Source organism: Chrysochloris asiatica, unplaced genomic scaffold (assembly GCF_000296735.1).
Source record: "Chrysochloris asiatica unplaced genomic scaffold, ChrAsi1.0 scaffold00017, whole genome shotgun sequence".
Classification (NCBI taxonomy): domain Eukaryota; kingdom Metazoa; phylum Chordata; class Mammalia; order Afrosoricida; family Chrysochloridae; genus Chrysochloris; species Chrysochloris asiatica.
In genome coordinates this window covers 26,550,337-26,559,169 of record NW_006408535.1, presented here as the reverse complement: position 1 = coordinate 26,559,169, position 8,833 = coordinate 26,550,337, and the positions used below count along the sequence as shown (strand labels likewise).

Here is an 8,833-nt window from a genome sequence, read left to right as displayed (position 1 = left end):
CTAATGTTGAACCATCCTTGCATCCCTGATATGAATCCCACTTGATCATGATGTATTATCTTTTTGATGTGTTGCTGGATTCTGTTGGCTAGGATTTTGTTGAGAATTTTTACATCTATATTCATGAGGGATATTGGTCTATAATTTTCTTTCTTACTAACGTCCTTACCTGGTTTTGGTATGAGGGTTATGTTTCCTTCATAAAATGTCTTAGGAAGTTTTCCATCCTACTCTATCTTCTAGAATAATTTGATTTGAATTGGTGACCGCTCTTCCCTGAATGTTTGGTAGAATTCACCAGTGAAGCCATCTGGGCCTGGACTTCTTTTGGTTGGGAGTCTTTTTTTTGTTTTTACAAGACAAATATTTTATTCAAAATTGGTTATTGAGCATGTACTAATCCACAGGGCTAAATAGTTTACATGAGATTGCAATAGAAATTTAAAATAGATGTTCAAGTAAACGTTACATGTTTTCATCATCTGATTTATCTTCTTCCTTCAAAGATTCCTTCACATATTTCTCTGCTTATATCTTTTGGTATAATTTCTTGTTTTCTTTTTGTTAATTCACCAACCCAGCTGAGCTCTAGCTCAAAAACGTTATCTTTAACTTCATCATGCACTATGTAAATTATTTTTGCAACTCCTTTAACAACATCTCAGCAGGTCATTTCTTTCATCTGAAGCTTTTCAATTTCTGTCTTTGCAGCTTGCCTGGCTTTACCAATAGCACAGCCCCAGTAACCATACAAAACACCTGATGGGTCTATCATGTAGAGTTGTGCACCATCGTTCACATTGTAAGACCATAACATAAAACTGCAACCAAAAGTTCTAAAAGCGTTGTAGAGTATATATGCATATACTTACATGGCCACTCTGTCTGCCAGATGTTTTAGTGGAATGTTATAACCAAAGTTTGACCTAAGGTCTTGCTATGTCTGCCAAAGAATGAGCATATGTCAATAAGCCGGCTATGGCCATCCCAAGCTCATATGGCTCTTATTTAGCACCAAACACTTATCTTAGTATGTTGTTGTTGTTGTCAGGTGCCATCGAGTCGGAACCGACTCATAGCGACCCATGTGCAGCAGAACGAACGAAACAATGTCCGATCCTGGGCCAACCTCACTTCTGCTGCCACACTTGACGCCATCAATGATGCCACCTGGCTGATCCATCTCATTGGGAGTCTTCCTCTTTTTCTCTGACCCTCCACCTTATCCAGCATGACATCCTTCTCTATTCTCTCCAGACAATGTGTCCAAAGTAGGAGAGACGAAGCTTAGCCATCTTGGCCTCCAAGGCGCACTCTTGTACTTCTTCCAAAACAGATCTATTGGTTCTTTTGGCAGTCCACAGCATTTTCAGTAGTCTCCTCCAACACCACAACTCAAAGGCATCAATTCTTCTACGATCTTCCTTATTCATTGTCCAGCGTTCGCATCCATATGAGGTTATTGAAAATACCACGGCTTGGGTCAGGTGCACCTTAGTCCTCAAGCTGACATCTCTGCTCTTCAGTACTTTAAAAAGTTCCTGTGCAGCAGATTTGCCCAATGCAATACGTCGTCTGATCTCTTGACTGCTGCTTCCGTGATCGTTGATAGTTGATCCAAGAAGAATGAAGTCCTTGACAACTTCAATCTTTTCTCCATTGATAAGAGTGCTGTTTATTGGTCCAGTGGTGAGGATTTTTGTTTTTTTAACATTGAGATGTAACCCATATCGAAGGCTATGCTCTGTGATCTTCATAAGTATATGTTTCAAGTCCTCTTCACTTTCAGCAAGCAAGGTTGTATCACCAGCATATCGCAGGTTGTTAATGAGTCTTCCACCAATCCTGACGCCACGTTTTTCTTCATAGAACCCAGCTTCTCGTATTATTTGCTCAGCATACAGATTGAACAAGTATGGAGAAAGAACACAACCCTGTCACACACCTTTCCCAATTTTAAAACATTCAGTGTTCCCATGCTCTGTTCGAACAACTGCCTCTTGTCCAGGTACAGATTTCTGAGAAGTACAATTAAGTGTTCTGGAATACTCATACTTCTCAATGTTGTCCAGTCTTAGTATATTATGTCTTAGTATATTACGTACTTTTTGCCTTTCTATGGAGTCCTGGTATGTCACTATAGATTAAGCAATGAAATGCTAGCCATTATGTAGGTGGTTCAAACCTACACAAGACACTCTTCAGAAACCCTATATAGGTTTGCATTGGACTGCGGATCTCAAAGACAGTGTTTCAAACCCACCAGCTGTTTCTTGGAAACCTACACAGGGTTGTTATGAGTCAGAACTGACTCGACAACATTTAACAACAACAGCAATGAGTTGAAAAAGACAGGACAGCACTTAACACCAACAACAGCATGCATAGAAAGGGGAGCGCAGTGGCTCTGAAGGATGAACATTGGACTGCAAACCACAAGGTCCAATAGGATTTCTGAGAGTGGCTGGTGGGAGAAAGATGAGGCTTTCTGCTCTCACAGAGATTAACAGCCTTGGAATCCCTGTACAAGGTTTCTATGCACCAGAACAGATTGGAGTACACTTAACAACAACAACAACAAAATGCATATAAAACACTTAAGAAACACATCCAAATACACTAAGATATCTTAAGGATAATAATACTGTATGTAACAATGACACAGTAATAATAAAAGGAAGTACATGCTTGACTGTAGAGAGAGAGAATCTATGCACATGTGTGCATATATGTGTAGATATGTTTTTATTGTTGTGTACCACGGAGTTGGTTCTAACTCATATTGACGATTTATAGGATTTCCAAGAATGGCTGGTGGGTTTGAACTGCCAACCTTGTGGTTAGCAGTCAGTGCTTATCCTACAGTGCAATACCACGGTTCACATAGGTATACAGTATTATAAAAAAAATTAAACAGAACTTAAAACAGCTTACATAGGTAAAACAAATATATCATGATTCAAGTCTAACACTTATTACATAGATTTCTTGCATCCTGGGGCATTTTTGAAGTAACATTATGATGTTGTTAAGTGCCATCAATTCAGTTCCCATTCAGTGACCCTGTATAGGCTTTCTGAGGAGCTGCTGGTGAATTTGAACTGCCAACTTTGTGGTTCAAACCGACCTTGTGGTCCAGTGATTATCCTACCACACCACGCCAGGACCCCAACATTATCATCACCATTATCAACATATGATAGCATTAATAATTTGGTGATGTAGGAGAAGGTGAAGGAGAGATGACTACTGTTAAAGATGATGGCCCAGGTGTTGGACAGGATGGCTCTGAGCCTGAGGAGTCAAGGTTTGATTCTGCTGCCTGAAACGGAGGTTTACTACTAGAGTCAGTTTCTTGAAGTGGACATGAAGGGAGGCTTGCAGAAAGCTTTTATTTTTCTTTATTGTAGCAGCTGAGGCTTGGGTAATTGTTTGGTAAGCCTTGGTGAACTTCTCAGTATTAGACTATTGCTCCTCTAACTTTTCCACCCCTGATTTAATGAGACAAAAGTCTTCAGCTAACATTTTTGTCAAATCATTTTTTGGTACTGGAGTTTTTAGATCCAGTCTTCTTCCTCAAATGCTATCATCTGTTGCTCTAATTCCATAAGGTTTGCATCGTTAGTCCTTTGCATGGGAGTGAGTGACTTCCCACCATCATTTTCACTGATATCTAACTACAATTGATTACCAGTATCAAGCACAGATTGCTTGAATTCGGTGATGTCATCATCTGTAAACCCCTGAAAAACATGCATGAATTGGGGGACAATTTGAACCATAACCCTTTCATATTTGACTGCTTGTTTTCAATGGTACCATAGATGGTGTAATTCCCCAGAACTCCCCTCAATTCATCACATCGTCTTGGGTAGCCCTGATTGCTTGTGAGAGTAAATAATTGGCCTGAAATCAGTACAAATCCCTGACCCAGTGCCTGAATTACAGATATGGTGTTGGCAGGTTAAACACATGACCTTTGCAGTGAGGTGAAGGTCATGGAATGTGCTTGAGTGTTTGGATGCATTGTCAGGCACAAGGAGAATCTTGAAAGGAATTTCCTTGATCAAACAATAATGTTCAACAGCAGAGACAGAATGGTTCAAGAATCAGTCTTCAAAGATGACAATTGTAGCCCAGGCGTTTACATTTGCCTTCCAAATAATGGGAAGACTTGTCTTAATAATATAGTGAAGTGCCTCAGATTTAGGTAGTGAAAACAAGCAAAAGCCAGAGCTTGAAATCTCTAGATACATTTATCCCAATCAATAATATTAGCCTATCCTTTGATATCTTATGTCCTGGTGCATTTCTTCCTTCTTGAAATGCAGGCATTTCAGGCATTTTCTCTCTCTCAAAAATTAACCAATCTCTTCTACATTAAATATTTGGTCTTGCAAAGAACCTCCCTCCTCAATATTTTTTTCAATGCATTTCAGGACTGCCATTCACTTAAAATATCCATACTTGCTGCTTCACCTTGCTCTTCAATATTACGTAGTTTGCCCTAACTTTGAAAAAGGTGAACCAGTGCCCACTTCTCCAACAGTTCTTCATCACAGTCACCTTCACTTGCTGCACATTAGCTTTTAAATCATTGAAAAGGCTTCAAGCTTTTTCTTGCACTAAAGTAAGAAAGATGAGACTTTCTGCTTCCTTAAAGATTTACAGCATAGGAAACCCTATACAGGGTCGCTGTGAGTTGAGACCAACTCCACAGCACATAACCAAGCAACCAACCAAAGTAAGGTTAATAGGCATATCATGCTGATTTTAGTTGGCTTTCCATTTCAGTAATTAAACCACTACTTTGTTTAGTAATAATTGGGGCTTTCATCAGGGTTGAGCCTTTCACATGCAGCATTATTCTCATTTTATCCTTTAAATTTGTTCCAATCATTGACTGACTGTAGCCTAATGCTTTTCCATTGACCTCTTTCTGATCACTTTATTATTTCCACTTTATTTTCTATTATGATTGTTTTCCTTTTCTTTGACACATTACCAGCACTTGCATTGGATTTATGCTTTGGAGGTATGGTTACAAGGGTAAATAAGAGGAAAGTTTAAGTCAAATACAAAGTTAGATGCTCAACACAGTGCTAAAGCCAATGTGATCCAATTTAAAATGATGGATAATGTTCTCCTTCCTTAAGCAGACAAATGGCTGAAGCTATGAAAGGTTTTCTTGAGTGTTATAAAACAGTGCGTGCATTTGTTACAATGAATCACTGTATTCAAAATTTTAATACAATAGCTTTATGGCAATCCATTCTAAAGTATGAGCTGTGTCTGTAAATTGGTGATTCTGAACCAGGGAATTCGCGGCACTGAATGTTCTAATCAAAGAGCTTTATAGAAGAATTCTCACCAAAAGGAGGAACATTCTCGGAGTCCAAACTTTCTGGAACCAGGGGGGTTGGATGAACTTCCAAAACTATTAACTTGAGATAATCTTTAAAACTCATACCAAAAATGTCCTCTGAAGTCTTAAAAACAAACAGCAATTTAACTAGTAACTACTGTCTGCCTTGAGCACTATGCTTTTTTTTTTTTTAGTTTTTCTTGTGAATTGAGTGACAGTTTACATGGGAGAACATCAGCTTTACACTCATCCTATCACATTTCATTTCATTGCAATGAATACAATCCCTTCCATGCATCATCATTCAACAGTAGTTGCTTTTATTCCTTCTGTATTTTTTTTTAACTTTATTTTATTTTTGTTTTTTGGATGTACACACACTATGCTATTTTAAGAACTATTTTTATGGGATCAAAGTGACAGCACCAACAAAAGTTATATATGAATCTTAGGGTGTATCGCTGTGGTAATGGGGGAGGACTCAGAAGAGTAAGAATGGCTGTACAACATGAAGAATGGGATCAATGTCACTGAATTGTACATACAGAAAAGATTGAATTGGATATATTTTTCTGTATATATTCTCAACAATAGCAAAATAAGATAAAACAATAAGTGAAATTAATAATAGTAATAATATTGATAAAACTTAAACCCATGCACATGATAATCACTTCCAATTTCTGTCCTCACAACCCCTGGCTGTTCTGGACATTTCATATACATGACCTCATACAATATGTGACTTTTTGTGTTTAACTTCTTTGATTTAGCATATTTTTTTCAAGGCTCATCCACATTGCACCATGAATCCATATTTCATTTCTTTTTGTCAAATAATATTCTATCATATGGATATAGTCCATTTTTATTTGTCTAGTCATCCATTGTTGGACATTTGAGCAATTCTACTTTTGGACTATTATCAATAATGAAGCAATGAATATTAATGAAAAGGCTTTTTTGTGGATTATATGTTTTCGATTTTCTTTGGTATATACCTGTGAAGTGAATTTCTGGATCATAAGCTAACTCTGTTTAATATTTTGAGGATCTGTCAAAGTGTTTTATAGATTTGTTTCATTATTTTATACGCCCAGTAACTATGTGTTATTTTTGTTGTTGTTAAGTGCCATCAAACTGTTTCTATATAGGGTCCCCAAGGGGTGGCTGGTGTGTTTGAGCCACTGAACATGTGGTTCTCTGTCCACTGTAATGATCTGAATATAGCAGTGATTGTGAGGGTGATGAAGAACCAGGATGTGGTTAGTTCTGTTGTTCGTAAGGTTAACATGAGTTGGACTTGACTCTTTGGCATTTTACCTATCTATTAATCTATCAATCTATCCGTCTTTTATCTATCTATCTATCTATCTACCTATCTATCTATCTGTTTGTCTGTCTATCTACTACCCTTCCTTCATCCATCCATTCATCCATCTATCCATCTACCTATCATCTATCTATCTACCTCCCTGCCTGCTTGTTTGTCGGCCTAATCTGAGTTGATTTTTCTTATTCTTTCTGTTTGGGGTGAGGGTATGTAGTAAAGTTGTTGTTGTTGTTAAAGTGCCATAGAGTTGGTTCTGACCCATAGCGACTCTGTATAGGGTTTCTGAGAAGCAGCTGGTGTGCTTGAACCGCTGACCATGAGGTTCAAACCAACTTTGCAGTCTAGTGCATTAACCCACAGCAACACACTAGGAGTGTAGTAAAGGGAGAGTGTTAAATAATTTTACATTAAAAATTCAGTCAATAGAGCTGGGTAAGTTCTATAACAGCACCTAAAGACACTGTCAATAAAGGGTGACATATATATTCTAAATCATTGTTGTTGTTAAGTCAATTCTGACACTAAGCAGCCCTGTATAGGGTTTCCAAGAAGCAGCTAGTAGGTTTGAACCACCAACCTCATGGTTAGCAGTCCAGTGCTGATCCTACAGTGCCACACCATGACTTCATCTTAGTAATTAATTACAGTTTATCTATAAGCTAGTTTTTGGTGGTGTTGGTGTTGGTGGTTATGTGCCGTGGAGTCAGTTCTGACTCATGGTGACCCTGTACGGGGTTTCTGAGGCTATAAATCTTTATGGAAGTAGAAAGACTCCTCTTTCTCCCATGGAACAGCTGGTAGTTTTGAACTGCTGTCCCTGAGGTTAGCAGCCTGATTCATAACCACTATGCTACCAGAACTCCTAGTTTTTGGTGTTACTTACCCCAAAATTTAGTTTTACCTCTTTTTTGCAGCAACAAAAATAAAACAGAATGCAAACTTTTTTTCTGATACGTGTTAGAGTGGACTTATGTCATATCTTAGATTTCCATTTGTAAGCCTTCGTTCCCACATTGCATGTACCATGGAAGAGATATAGCACTTTGTTTCCTTCTAAAGAAGCTGCTGGACCCAGTTCCTCTTTTTTCTACCCTCTGACCCTAGGGTGCACCTGGCCCCAACACTCATCACCTACTCTGCCTCCCAGGAGTTAGCCCAATATTTTTGGACATACTCAGTTTTGAGGACTCTATGAACATCCACTGGGGAAATCTCTAACAAGCAGCTGTACATGTGGATAACTTAGATATTGTACACACTTGGACAGTGAAAACAATGTACTTAATCTGTTGACACAATGTTTCTATTTTAATAGCAAAATATTTATAAACATTATGTTATAAAATGTTATACAATACATAAATGACCTAGTTTGTACAAAATGTCTTAATAACAATAAACGAGAGCGATTACTTCAATCTCAAATCACAAAATTATCATGTGCTTTGGTTATATGGGAAGATTCTGTTAACATTTCATTGGTTACCATTGATAATCTCTTTTTATTAGATTTATATTTAACAGTGATTAAGTACCATGATGTACTGAAAGCAGAATAGAATTAGGGCTCAGAAATTGTTCCTTCACATTGGTCTTATCTTAGACACACAAATTTTCTTTATTTCTTTAGTATGGACTGTGGAAGAGTTTGTATTATTATTGCTCATAAATTCTGCCTAGATGAGATTAGTTTTATAGATGTAGGATCAATAATACTTGAACACATTTGCAGCTGTGTACTGCCCAATAATGCTCATTAATGGCTTTAAAAGAATCAGTGCATTTTGCTGGAAGCAAAGATAATGAGCCATTGATTATCCCTGCACAGCACAATTTACGGCCTATTTTATTTTCAATGCTACGTTAAATTAATTTGTAAAAGATCAGAAGCATTGCTTTATTTTCAAGCTGTGATTAAACATTTATTGAACTTTTCATAGAGAACATTAATCAATTCTCATTTCTTCTGATCTTCCAAAGTGCTTTGGAAATCAAGATGGATAACTTGTGATCATTTGCACTTCTTGTGAGGCAGAAAAACTAGAGACAAAAACAACCTTACAGGTATTAGCTCTATATTATGGAATGTGTCAGGAAGAGTCCTAGTCCATGAAATATTTTCTCAAGGATAGGTG

General features: G+C 37.6%; 1 pseudogene; it reads right to left on the bottom strand.

The window, feature by feature from the left end:
• Positions 1 to 465: 465 nt before the first annotated feature.
• Positions 466 to 3,758, bottom strand: LOC102835505 (annotated as a pseudogene).
• Positions 3,759 to 8,833: the final 5,075 nt, after the last annotated feature.